At 41.2% G+C, this 13,533-nt stretch overlaps 1 protein-coding gene across 4 annotated transcripts in view; it reads left to right on the top strand.

Annotated features, from left to right (window-relative positions):
• Rab11fip2 (RAB11 family interacting protein 2 (class I)) overlaps positions 1–13,533 on the top strand; it is a 50,155-nt gene that overhangs the window by 15,976 nt on the left and 20,646 nt on the right. The window lies entirely within an intron of this gene.

Below are 13,533 nucleotides of genomic sequence, written 5' to 3'. Positions count from 1 at the left end.
CTGGTAGGTATATCCAACTAGTAGCCATAGGTCACATAGGCCGAGGACAGCAGTGAGTGTGGCCCGACACAAACCTATAAAGGTAAAAAGCTCTTGAGTTGTTTCTAACAGACTGTGTGGTTCTTGAGCATGGCCTTAGTAGATGGCTTTGTGTTCCAGTGTGAAAAGCTTGAATGTACCTGCAAAGGTTAAAATCTAATGAGTTTCTAACATTGCATGACCTGTCTCAGTATGGCTCCTGCAGGCCATCAAGCTGAATATGTTTCTGAATTTTAGCTTTGGAATCATTTCCATTATTTCTTTTCAGTGGTGTTTTAAGTGAGAATATATCCCACTCTCAAACCTCCATTCCTAGCCTTACTGAAGCTTTATACAAGCTTGAGAAATCATACAGAAAATCTGATCATCTAAACTTTAAGAAGACCAAACAATGGCTATTTAAATGGTATTAGTTTCTTCATCAGAAAGATATTAAAATGTAAAACAAGTATATAAAACAAATTAAGACATTATTCACCACATAATTAACACTTAGCTACTTATTAATAATTATATAATAACATCGATATAATTCATCACTAAACAGTAGGTTCAAGGATACCTATGTCAAATGTTCAGACCATAATTTTACTAGAAATGGGTTAAATGAATACAGTAACAGTTTTTTTTTATTTATTTTATATGTCACCGTTGGATATTTAGACAATCTGGCTACAGTAGTTACTGCCATGAATACATAATACATAAATACACTGCTGCAATTCAAAAGGAAAAGCTTTACCATCAATAAAGGAGAGCAGTACCAAGTGATGGGTCAGACAGCCCAGATAGGAATGCCCTAGGCACAAAACCCAGAGGCCTGGAAAGGAGGCCTGCACAAAAGCCAATGAGGGCCATACAAATAAGAAGCAAGGTGATTCCCACAATGAAAGACTTACAGGAGTTAGAAAAGAGCAAAATCTGGAAAAGCCAGAAAAACCTTTTTATGTGCATAGTCATTATAATGGTAAGATGAAGACACTTTAAATGCACAAATCTTTAAAGTTACTGAAATTTGCATTCTATGTTCAAAGAAGCCAGAGTATTCAAGTGTTGGAAAATAAATTTGTAAGAACTGTTACTGTGTCCATACTAGCTTGCTAGATTTGATTAAAAACACATAGTCCCTATTCTTGAGAACAAACCTTAAACAGACAAGGAAACACTAGCTTATGATAAAACAAACAAACAAACAAAAAAACAAAAAACCCCCTAAAGCTAAAATCTCAAACCTCTCCTTCAAGACTAACACACTAAATCTGATTCAGAAACCACAGACCTAACATTGTTCTAGAAAACAAAACACCCACAGAAGATGAAAGAGTCCCAGCATGCACACCTGTGCATGATGTATGTGTGTGTGTGTGTGTGTGTGTGTGTGTGTGTGAGTGCTCATGTACCCGCACACATGGGTCCTAAAGGTCAACACTGGGTATCTTCCTCAATCTCCACTTTTATTTTTGAGATAAGATCTCTCACTGAATTGGCTAGACTGGCTTGCCCTCAAGTCCTGGGGATCTGTATCTGCTCCCAAGTGCTGAGCTCATAGGTGTGCATGCTGGGACTCTTTCATCTTCTGTAGGTGTGCTGGGGATCTGAACCCAGTCCCTCATACTTGCATGGCAAATACTTTACCACCTGAACTATCTCCCTGGGCCAGGATTTATCTTAAATTTGACAAGACCCAGCATTTTTTTAAAAAAACTGTTTTGTTTTCTATGCATGCACACACACATCATGACATTGACTTCCACGTGTATGCACACACACTTGGGAGATGTCATTAGACTTGTTCCTTTTCTTCTTTTTCCATTCCTTGGTCACTGTCTCACTCAAAGGCTGAAGAATACATAGAAGTGTTTCTCAAAGGGTGCTCCCTTCTCCCAACCCTCAGCATCAAACCAACAGCACCAAAGCAGCTTATGTTCACAGTCTAACTGGCTATCCTAGTTATAACTAACTACTTATCCCCAGTCTCAGTCACCCCCTGCCCATTTACCCCCACAGGCACTCCATGTTAGCTCCAGACTATTGTGTGGTTTAGCCTCTTGTCTCAGAATTGGATTACAGGCATAGGCCAAAATATTCAGCCTTCTAATGTTTTCTGGTCCTGCTAGGGAATGAATCCCAGAACTTCCCACAGATTAGTTAAATATTCTGTCATGGAGATATACCCCAGTTACTGACTGTACCTATTCATACAACAATTTTCCTTAAATAATTCTTCCCCTTTAAGAGCAGCCAGTGCTCCTAACTAGTGAGCCATCTTTCCTGTCCCTTACCACATTCATTTCAAAATTAAAGAAAAACCCTGGACATCTTACTGTAATACCAGCTATCAGAGACACATCATACCACAAGACACCTTAAAATGCTCTGGAAGCCCAAGTACATTCACCTTTGCAGCAAGACAGCAAGTCACACCGCAGCAGCAGTAGCAGCAGCAGTGGGAAGCTATGAGCTCGCATCTGAACCACTAGCACAGCGCAGAGAAAGTGAAATGGAGTAGGGTGAGGCTTTAAGCTTTGAAATCCTGCCCCCAGTTACATACTTACTCCAATAAGGCCTCACCACCGGAACTCCCCCCAAATAATGTCATCAACCAAAGACTAAGTATTTAAGTATCTTAGCCGATGGGATATATTCTCACTTAAAACACCACTGAAAAGAAATAATGGAAATGATTCCAAAGCTAAAATTCAGAAAGGTCCTAGTTCTCCAATATTGGGATGGGACCTAAAATAAATGACCTGTTACCAAGACAGAGTAGTGTATGCTCTATAGAAGTACAGGAAATTTGCCATGCAAAGGTAGGGAGAGGAGAAATTTAGTATATTGAAACTGTGGAAAGGCTTCCTCAAGGCAAATGTCTCTGTCCTTGAATTTGACCACTGAACATAGACTTTGCAAGTTTGGAAATTAGTTCATAAAACCTCTGTGTTAGTAAACCGTAATAAAGGTCATAGAGGAAGTGGTTAGAGAGCCATGTGTGCTGTTAGAGAGCCATATATGCTGGTACACACCTGATATTCTAGCACTCAAGAAGCTGAGGCACAAAGATATGATGAGTTCAAGGTCAGCCTGCTACCAAACGAGACCTTGTCTCAAAAACAACAAAACAAGTAAAGCAAATAGGAGAAGGGTTATTTGATAGGTTCCAAAGGAATAATTTCCAAATAATGGTTTGATAATTAAATTATTAGTTGTTTATTAAAAACTGAGGGGGTCATACCATTTATTTTCTATCAAGAGTTAGGGAGCTGTACTCCATGCCTGCCATTCTCTGCCTGGAAGTTTCTGAGGAACTATGCCTGCTACTGTAGGCTTCCAGAGATGCTTTTAATAGGTGCCCCGCAGCAGCTCAGCATTAGGCATAATGAACACGTTGTTAGGGAATTTGGTCTAAAAAGAGTGTCTAGCCAGTCATGTATTTTGTTTATCAGAGACATACGAATGTGGTTTTCTATATTGTTTCTTCTTTTTTAATCTTCAGAGAAATGAATTGTCTCAAAGTATGAAAAATGAAAATCACATGGAACATGATTCATGTTTTGATTCAGTGTTATAACTTGATTCTTCAGTGAAGAGTTTCACAATGTACTATGAACATAGAATATTTTAAAGGGAATATGGGATAGGTACAAGTTCAGAATTATGATTCAGGTTTGGATTTACATCTTTAGTAAAAAGCTGTTGGGCCTTTCACATTAGCCTTTCACTGTCAAATAGGATAACCTGATTGTACAAGATTAACATGGTACGCAGAGTGCTGAGGACAGTACTGACTCATGACCCAGCAATGGTCACTCAGCCTATGATCTCACCTCACAGATCTACAGAACACTAAACAGCAGTGCTAACCAGTCAGATAGAGGTACTTCTAGTAAACTATACTCCTTGCTTAAAAGACATATTAAATTGCTGACAGGACCTTGATATAGCTCTCTTGTGAGACTATGCCAGTGCCTGGCAAATACAGAAGTGGATGCTCACAGTCATCTGTTGGATGGAACACAGGGCCCCAGTGGAGGAGCTAGAGAAAGTACCCAAGTTGCTGAAGGGGTCTGCAGCCCTATAGGAAGAACAACAATATGAACTAACCAGTACTCCCAGAGCTCGTGTCTCTAGCTGCATAGGTAACAGAACCTAGTTGGCCATCAATGGGAGGAGAGGCCTTGGTCTTGCAAAGATTATATGCCCCAGTACGGGGGAATGCCAGGGCCAGGAAGCAGGAGTAGGTGGGTTGGGGAGCAGGGCAGGGGGACTTTGGAGATAGCATTTGAAATGTAAATGAAGAAACTATCTAATAAAAAATAGTTTAAACAAAAGAAACTAAAAAAAAAAAAGACATATTAGAATTTATTAAAGAAGGCAGGTCTAGCTGTCATTAAAAATAAGGATAAAGGATGTTTATTAAGAATTTGCAACATTCCAGAGTCCCTTTGGAAAAAGCCCCTGCCTTAAAAAACTCCATGGCGATCCCAGTGTGCCCTGTCACTCAGATCTGAAGTGTGAGGTACTGCTCATTGTTTCAGGACCCTCCATCTCCTAGTGTGACAGAAATGACACATTTTTATGTTCTGCCATTGTTGTGTTTTTAGAATTAATAAGCATTTCTCATTGAACAGAAAAAATATCAAATGAGAAATTGAATGTGAAATATGCTTTTTTTTATGGGCAGGAATTTTACCGGAATCAGCAAAGTCTCAAATGTTATCCCCGTGGGCCTGCTTCCTTAGACAGTACCATAGGCAGAGTTCCAAAACAAAGGTGCTTTTGTTCACACTTGATGGTAAAAATTCTTACTTGGCTCATCATTTGGTTATGATGGTTCTCTCTTCATTGCTACTGAGACACAACAGCTACATAAAAGGCAGAGTCTGTCTGTAAGGCAGGTAGATTAAAAAACTGTGGAATTGTCCTAATAGTGCATGGTGCAGTCAGGAAGTGCTATTGGAATTAAAAGCTAGAGGTTAGATGAGGCCTCGTGCTGTACATGTGAAATCTCAGCATTTGAAAGACAGAGCAGTAGGATCATGAGTTTGAGGCCATCTGGGGCTACATAGCAAGACCTTGTGTCAGATCAGCAACAGAAAGTACAGAAGTTTAGATAAGCAGAGTTAGTCAGTCTGGGGATAACGGAAAGGGGGATTTAACAGCCTCAAAGGGTGGCTGTATGAAAATGGATAGGAAAGAGCTTTGATGAGGGGAAAACTCATTAAAGGTTCTCAGGGACCTAATGTGTCTAAAACTATCAGAGGTTAGAGGTGGGATGGGCCTGGCTCACTGGGAACTTATGTCATAGTTTGATTTTAGCACCTAGTTCTCTAGAGAGTAATTGTCAGGACAGGAGTGAAGTGCTCAAATCCCATTTAGGAAAAATCAGGAAATTGCCACCTGGGCCTGAGTAGGAAGTGACACAGGAACTCAAAGATACCAGTGAGGCACATTTCAAGTGAAATACTAGATTCTGGGAAAACAAAAAGCAGAACAAAAAAGCATCATGTGGTGTAATTTTCGATATAAAACTTACAGAAACTCAAAAGCGTCAAAGTTATTGTAGCATAAGAAACTTAGATGTTAGCATTGGTTTTAGTGGTTGTCTTTAGACTCATGGGAACCAGCATTTTCACTGTTCTCTAAATGAAACATTTAGAAAAAGCCGACCGGGGCCAGAGATTGGCTTAGTGATTAAGAGCACTAGCTGTTCTTCTAGAAGACTCAGGTTCAATTCCCAGCAACCACATGGCAGCTCAACTGTCTGTAATCCAGTTCCATGTGATTTAACACCCTTACAGACATACATGCAGGCAAAATACCAATACATATAATGTAAAAGCAGAAGAAAAAGCTGAACAGGATAGAATAATGTATAGTCTGTAGCAAGAGTGTTCATATGTTTGTGTGTATTTCCATAGGAAACTATATTCTCTTCAGACAGACATGAAGTTCTATAATCCTGTTGAGGCAAACTTGGTCACTGTGCATGCCTTCGGGTTGTTTTTTTCAGCCTGGGAGCTTAGCATATAGACCTCATCTATTGCTCCCATAACTGTGCTTCTGCAGAGTTAGCAAAGGAGCCTCTGATTTTTGTCACTAAGAAAGGGGCTCTGAGAATTGTATGTTGAACAACCTTGCTTGAAGGCTTTGCAGGGATGGCTAGAGCCTTGAGTGCTTGTGGGCCCTAACCCTTGTTACATACAGGCTGTTCTTGAACACTTGAAGCCTTCCTAGAAACCAGAGGCTACCACAGCTTCTCTTAGGCGGAGCTTATCTCAGCCATAGCCACAAATTTTGTCTTGGCAAAGAGTGGTGTATTGCCCTTTTTAACCTAGTTTAGAGGGTGATAGGATGCTTCTTTCTCCCCCTCAGTTCAGGTTCTTGTCAGACCTCCCCAGAGGGTCAGGCAAGTTAGGGAGGCTGGGCTGTCTTTGATCCCATAGGCAGATGGAGATAGTGCTAGTACTAGTTCAGTGAGGGGATTGCTGGTACCTTGCTTTCATGACTCCTTTCTAATTCCCTGTTTTACTGCTGAATCAAAAGGGACTACCTTCCCTCCCTCAGCCACTACTAATCACGGATGTGTGGCACTATCAGTCATAGGCCAAGGTCTCCTCAGAGTACAAAGATAAGCAATGCAGTTTCCCCAGTGACAGAAGAGTCTTCTTACATCAAGAGAGGCATGATAGAATTATGGAATAAACTGCCTGAATTTTCAAGTTCATCTTGACATGTCAGGGAAGTTGTGTGCGTGTTTCTGGATTTATTCTTCTCGTGTATTAAGGGTACTTAAGAGAAAACTGTTTGAGAGGCTTAGCTTTAAAGGAGTGGGATTTGGCATCCATGGGGCTTATATATGGAAATCAGTAAGTTGGTGGACTGTCTTTAAAATAACTTGTGTTACTTTTCTTCAGCAGGAGAAAGTAATTAGTTAATAAACTTGATTGAATATTAAGTCTCAGAGCATGCCTTTCTTGATAGATATCCATAAGTCCTTGTGTTCTAGCCCTTTCTCTAGCAGCAGCAGCTAGTATTCATTAGAGAAGAACTGCACGACAAAATTTACTGTCCATGACCTTTGCTGTCACTGACCACGTTTTTTAATTGTCTTGCTTCTGAGATCTCTTAAAAGATACCCCATGAGAATATTAATAAGCAAATTGCTGTTAATCCCCACAGACACTTCTGCATTAGTTCTGTTTTGTCACCGGGGTATTTAGTGTGCCCAGTCCCAGGAGAGAGCATGTAGTACTTCAGGCTGCTCTGTCATTAATCTGACTTAGTCCTTTGTTCCTTGCTTTTTTTCCTAAAAGGAAATAAGGAAAGAATGAGAGCAAGCAAGCAAACAAGCAAGTTATTTCATCTTGTCTTCTCAGCCTTATTTGCCTGTGTAACAAGCATAATTATAGTTGAATTGTATTTACTGAAGAAATCTCTTTGGCTATGTCAATTAAAAAAATTTTTGTTGTCCTTTGAGAAGAGGATTATTAACAATTTTTTAGGATTTCTTTAGTGTGTAACCTCTCTGGAACATGAAATAAGAAGCACGGCAGGAACTGTTTTTAGGACTGTTTTTAGGACTTAGAGGGTTCTTTAATTACTTTGTTTTATGGTCAGACAGCTAAAGTAATGGCAGGTTGTGTGCTCATAAGCTAACTTTGAGTTAATTTTATTGGAAGTCTTTTGGTTTGAAACTTATTTCAATTCTTATGGGCAGTTTGTCTTAGTTTGTTTCTCTATTGCTATGATAGAGACCATAGCCAAAAACAATTTGAGGAGGAAAGGGTTTATTTATTTTGGCTTACAGTTTATCGTCCCTCATGAAGGGAAGACTGGGAAGGAACCCAAAGTAGGAACCTGGAGGCAGGAACTGTTTACTGACTTGCTCCCTGTGGCTTTCTCAGCCTGCTTTCTTGAATACTCCAGTACTACCTGCCCATGGGGCAGTACCATCTACAGTGGGCAGGGCCCTCCCACCCTCCGAAAACAATCATTTATCAAGAAGGTGCCTCATAGGCTTGCCCATAGGCCACTCTGATAGAGGCATTTTCTCATTTGAAGTTCCCTCTTCTCGGATGATTCTAGCTTGTATCAAACCAACCAGGACAGAGCTGCAATATCTCTTCCCATCTTAAACGGAACTGAAAACAATCTACTAGTGTCCTCTTAGATATGAATATGTGATGTTGGCAATTTAGGAAAGGGTTTTCTCTGTTCACTGGAGACTTGTCTTGTTGGTAGACATTCAGTCAACCATCCTGGCTCTCATAATTACTATCAAGCACTAAGAAGCAAGGCAATTCAGCATCCATGTTTAATGGTCCTGCCATGCTATAGGTGCTGTGGCATTCAGCATCCGTGTTTAATGGTCCTGCCATGCTATAGGTGCTGCAACAGAGGTAAGGCTGGAATAAGATATGATTTCTTTAAGTGGCTTCCAGAAAAGTGGCATGGAAAGCTCTAGATTGAGGCTAGATTGAGAGAAAATAGCTGTTGAGCCACAATTTGCTGTTAAAGAAAAATTATCATGCTCGTTTCTTTTAGTGTTCTTCTAATGTTAATTATTTGAAATTTAAAAATGCGAAATGAACAGTTAGGTGGCTTGTACTTTGGCACTGAATAGTGGGCCATCCGGATGGAAAAAAAAAGCTGAGCAAAATGTGGTGGGATTAAAAAGTTGTTTAAAGAATTTGTCATATTCAAGCAGAATTTCCAGATAAATCATGAGGTCAGACTTGCACCTGAGATTCTGCCATGGCCAACAGAGCCTTGGCTAGATTGAGTAAGATGGAATGAATAGAGGTGTGATTGTGGTCCTGTGATCAGAAAGGAGCATGTATGAGAGCAGCAAGAAGATGAGAGGTTTGGGCTTAGTTCCAAGGAGGATGGATTTATGGGACATGCCTGCTAAAGACTGCTGCTTCATGGGGGGTGGGTGGGTTAGGGGGTACCCAGAAGATGGTTGGTAGAAAAGGGAAAGGTGGTGAGTTTGGGTGCATTCACTTGGGAGTGCAGGTAGGATTCTTGATATGAATATGTAGCCAGACAACTTGTAAGCCCAGTATGCTGGAAGGTAAAGATGTTGTGGTTGGAGAGAAAAGATTACAGTCATTCATCGATGATGTGGTGACAGCTAAAGTATCAAGAGAAGCATAGCCATCAAAGCAAAGTAGAGAAAGTAGAGATGGTCTTAGGAAATAGCTGCATTTCCCCATACAAGCACAAAAAGAGGAAGGCAGCAGTGAAAGAGGCATTGGGGATGCAGGAATTATGCTGGCATGCTATACAGAAAGCAGCCTCAAAAAGGCAAAGTAGCCCTTGGTGAAATGGAAGGAAAGGTTGGAAGTGAGGCAAGTTGCCTTGGTAAAAGGAGTTTGTCATCAAAGAAGTAGTGATGGGGTGTGGGGATTACAGTGTAGATGGGTAAGTTCCTTCTGCATGAAGGCTGGCATCTTTATTACACTCTCTAGGATATACCAGTCCAGTGCTGCAAAGTGAGAGTTTCTATCTTACTCTCATGTGTTACAAATTTAATGATGCATAACAGCCTCTTGTAGAGCCTCCTTCCACCTGCACTTGCCACTGAGGGAGGCTCAGGTCCCTAAAGCCTTCTCTATTCACTTAAAGGACAAGATCAATAGGATGCTGACCTTGGAAAGTAATTACTGTCAGAAGTTCTTCTTTGATGGTTTAGAGTAACATTTGCTTCCTTCTCATAGTAAAGCATCGGCCAGTGTTTGAGGAAACTGGCCCCTCTCCCTGCCAGGTGGCACATCTCTGGACTTTGTCAATTATTTGGATTCACATATTAAAGGAAAATGCATCAAGCTGTAGGCTAAAGTGACTTTGTCATTTGAGCAGTGATGGTGTTTGGAAAGAGAAGTAAGAGATATAAGACTTGACTTTGTAATAGATCTTTGGTCTCATGCGTTCTATTGTCTTGACAAGTCAAGCGTTTTAAGCTTAACATTCTATATAGGTCTTCCCCTGTCTTAGAGCTTTCTGCTCCAAAGAAAGTGCTTGCTTAAAAAGGAGAAACATTTTGAGCATGGCCAGAAGCCCAAGTTATTACTGTAGCAACTGGGCCCATCACTTCTTCGAGACAGGCTTATTTTAGTACCTATAGACAGCCTAGTATAACACAGGTTTCAGTTTCTACTCAAGTATTTCTTTACTTGCTACTCTAACCTTAAGATAAATTAATTAATGATATAGGAAAGTTTACGATTTCTAGAAAAACAATACTTAAAGTGCATAGTAGTTTACATTTCAAGTTTACTTACATTTTTTTCAGAATTTTTAAATGAATTTGCAAATAAAAAATACTAATGTTTTTACCTGAAAACTTGACTACACTAAGATTAAGACATTTTATCTGTTTAAAATATGTTTAAGCATATACATTAAAATACTTATCTGTTTAAAAATTACTTTAGGGCTCCTTTGGCTTTATCAAACTCCCTCAGGTCTTTTTCTAAGAATAAACATAAATTCTGGAACTCAGTTGTACAGACTCCCTCTTCACCAAGAGAACATCCAGGTTTATTTTCTACCTGATTGAAAACACCAGCCCCTAACTTGTCAGCAGCTCAGTTGAGCAGTCAAATTGTATTATTCAGTATCTTATCTGACATGAGGACACCAGTCCAAAGAAAGAGATATCACAAATTGGTGCCACACTTCAATAAATAGAGACATTTTATTTTGCACCACACTAATTCAATCCAGTTCAGTTAACTCTTTTTTCCCCCATGCAAGGACAGATGAAAAAAGGCAGCCATGAATGACTGAGTTGGTCATGTGTTTGACATGTCAGTGGTCAGTGTGTGTATACAAAGCAGACCATAATGGAGGGTTCAGCCTCTGGCTCTCAGACAATACCAGTAGGGGTGGGGGGACTTAGCACATGGTGCAGAGTGGGGACCTGAGCTCACTGGCAAGCTCACACCCATGTGCATGCTCAGGTACAGAGAGGGAAGGGGCTGGGCTGCTGCCTGAGTGAGTGCACTGCCCTGCACAGCCCTGGCAGTGTAGAGAATCCCAGGGATCATTAGCCCCTTCTCGGGTCCTTGAGTTTTATTTTACGTTACTCCACATTGCATAGTACTTTGTGATTTTAATAAAAATCTTTGACCTAAATGTGCTCCTTAAAAATTCTTCTGATAATATAACACCCATGCTTCTGTTATTTCTGAGTTCAACAATTTCTCTCTGACACAGGATGCTGAGTAGATGTAGTCATGATATTTTATTCCTAGGGATGAACAGAATAGATCAGAACCCCAAATGTGGAATGTTCATAGGTTATTGAGAGGAGACTAACGTTATTGAGGAACATGCTTGTTGTCTATGGATAAGGTCTGAGGTCCTTGAGTTTGTCTGTAGAAGCCTTCAGGGCATCTTAGCCTACATGTTGTGTTCCGGTGTCCTGTACTGATGCCACTGCCTTGCATGCTGTGCTCAGCATCCTGTACTGACGCTACTGCCTTGCACTCTTCACTCTCCCCAGTGTCCACAGAGCTGTCCTTTAAACAGCCAACTCTCTCTGTCTTTCATGGAGTCTCAAATCCTACTTGTCCCAGGAAAAAGGCCTTCTTCAATGAATTCTGTGAGTGCATGACTTTCACACACTTGCTCTAAGAATTTTGGGATGCCCTACCTCTCCATCCTGTGAAGGAGGTTTTATCCCATAATGAAGTGAGGTTGAATCCAGAGTGCTTATGCTGGGGCTCCAGTGTTACAGTCAGCACTCACAAAGATTTGTCAAGAGAAACAGGCACAGGGCTGGCATCGCAGCTAGGACAGATCTCAGAGCCAGATTCCACCAGTCAGCAGTGGAAGAATTTATAACTAATGTTATAATGTTACCTAACATCCTTTATATTTGAAATAAGGTTGTAGAGGATAGAATTTGGTACCACCTAATCCTCTTAATTGTCCTGAAAATTATTTTTGAAAAAGTTTAGAAGAACACACCTCAAATGACCTGAGATTGTGCATTGGGAAGGCTCTTCCTGCTCTTTGTTTTCTGCATTACTCTGTTCATTTTCTCTCTCCACAGCAGTCCTGTTTGGGGAATGTTTTTGACAGTATGGTTTTGCAGATGAAGGAACCAAGATGTAGTCAAACTGACTTGTTAAAGGTCACGAAGCCGCAGATACTAGGGTAGAACACAGTGAATTCATCTCCCACAGCTGCAGGGTCCTTGACTCCTCTGCTCTTGAGCACATTGGTGTCCTGACACCCCTGCATGTAAATCATGTTACACATGGGACTGTCCACCAGTGGAGGTGGGTGGAGTGGAGTGTGTTCCTTATCATAAAACATGCCATGAGGCCATGAAGCAAGGGGATACTACTGTCTCTCACTGGCCTCTTACACTGGCTTGGATTGAGAGATGGAGAAGGTAGAAACCATCAGCAATTGCTGCCACAGTAGAACACTGCAGGTGCAGGGTTGCAGATGGAGGGCTGCAGGTACAGAGCTGCAGGTGCAGGGCTGCAGGTACAGGGTTGCAGGTACAGGGCTACAGGTACAATGCTGCAGGTGCAGAGCTGCAGGTACAATGCTGCAGGTACAGGGCTGCAGGTAGAAGACTGCAGGTGCAGGGCTGCAGGTACAGGGCTGCAGGTACAGGGCTGCAGGTAGAAGGCTGCAGATGCAGGGCTGCAGGTACAATGCTGCAGCTACAGGGCTGCAGGTAGAAGGCTACAGGTGCAGAGTTGCAGGTACATGACTGCAGGTGCAGGGTAGGTACAGGGCTGTAGGTGCAGGGCTGCAGGTACAAGACTGCAGGTACATGACTGCAGGTACAAGGCAACTCTAATGATGGATGGCCTTTGGGATTTTGTTCTTATCATTTTGTGTCTTGTCAGGGTTTTGAGGCATGGCTGGTTCTCTGACACTAGTATAGGACCTTGCAGAACACCATGCAGATGGCATACAGGGATAGGGAAATGTGGCAGCTACATAAGCCTACAATGATGTACTGCAGGTCTCAGCACATGTGTCATGCTTGTCTGCATAGTAAGCCAGCCTCATCCCAATATTAAACTGCTTCCACAGGCTCTCCTCCTGGGAAAGGTCCACAGCCAGTGCTTGTGAAAACTGTGACAACTTGAGTGTGCCCTGGCTACAGAGCACATTCTTTTGATGTGTGGCCCTACATGTATTGTGCCTTTTAGGGTTTCCTCTGTGGGATATGATGTGTACCTGTAACCAGGGCAGTGTTTCATAAAAAGATTTCCAGTATCCATAATTTCTATCACATGGACAAGATTTTAAAAGTTGGTTCCTTAAGTCTTAGGAGTCTTTTTTTTATGTAGTATGCAGACAATGGAAAATATTTCTGATAGTTAAGTCTTCTTTTTATATGTATATGTGGAATAAAAAGACTCCCAGGACCTTAATCTGCTTTGTATCTGTTCTGAGGATAAGTGCCTTAAATGCTGGGTACAATTTGCAGTGGAACAGCAGTGATGAAACATTTACTCA

The sequence above is a fragment of the Mus musculus genome, chromosome 19, assembly GCF_000001635.26.
Source record: "Mus musculus strain C57BL/6J chromosome 19, GRCm38.p6 C57BL/6J".
Lineage (NCBI taxonomy): Eukaryota > Metazoa > Chordata > Mammalia > Rodentia > Muridae > Mus > Mus musculus.
The sequence above is the reverse complement of the archived record's forward strand: the minus strand, read 5'-3'. Positions and strand labels throughout refer to the sequence as shown.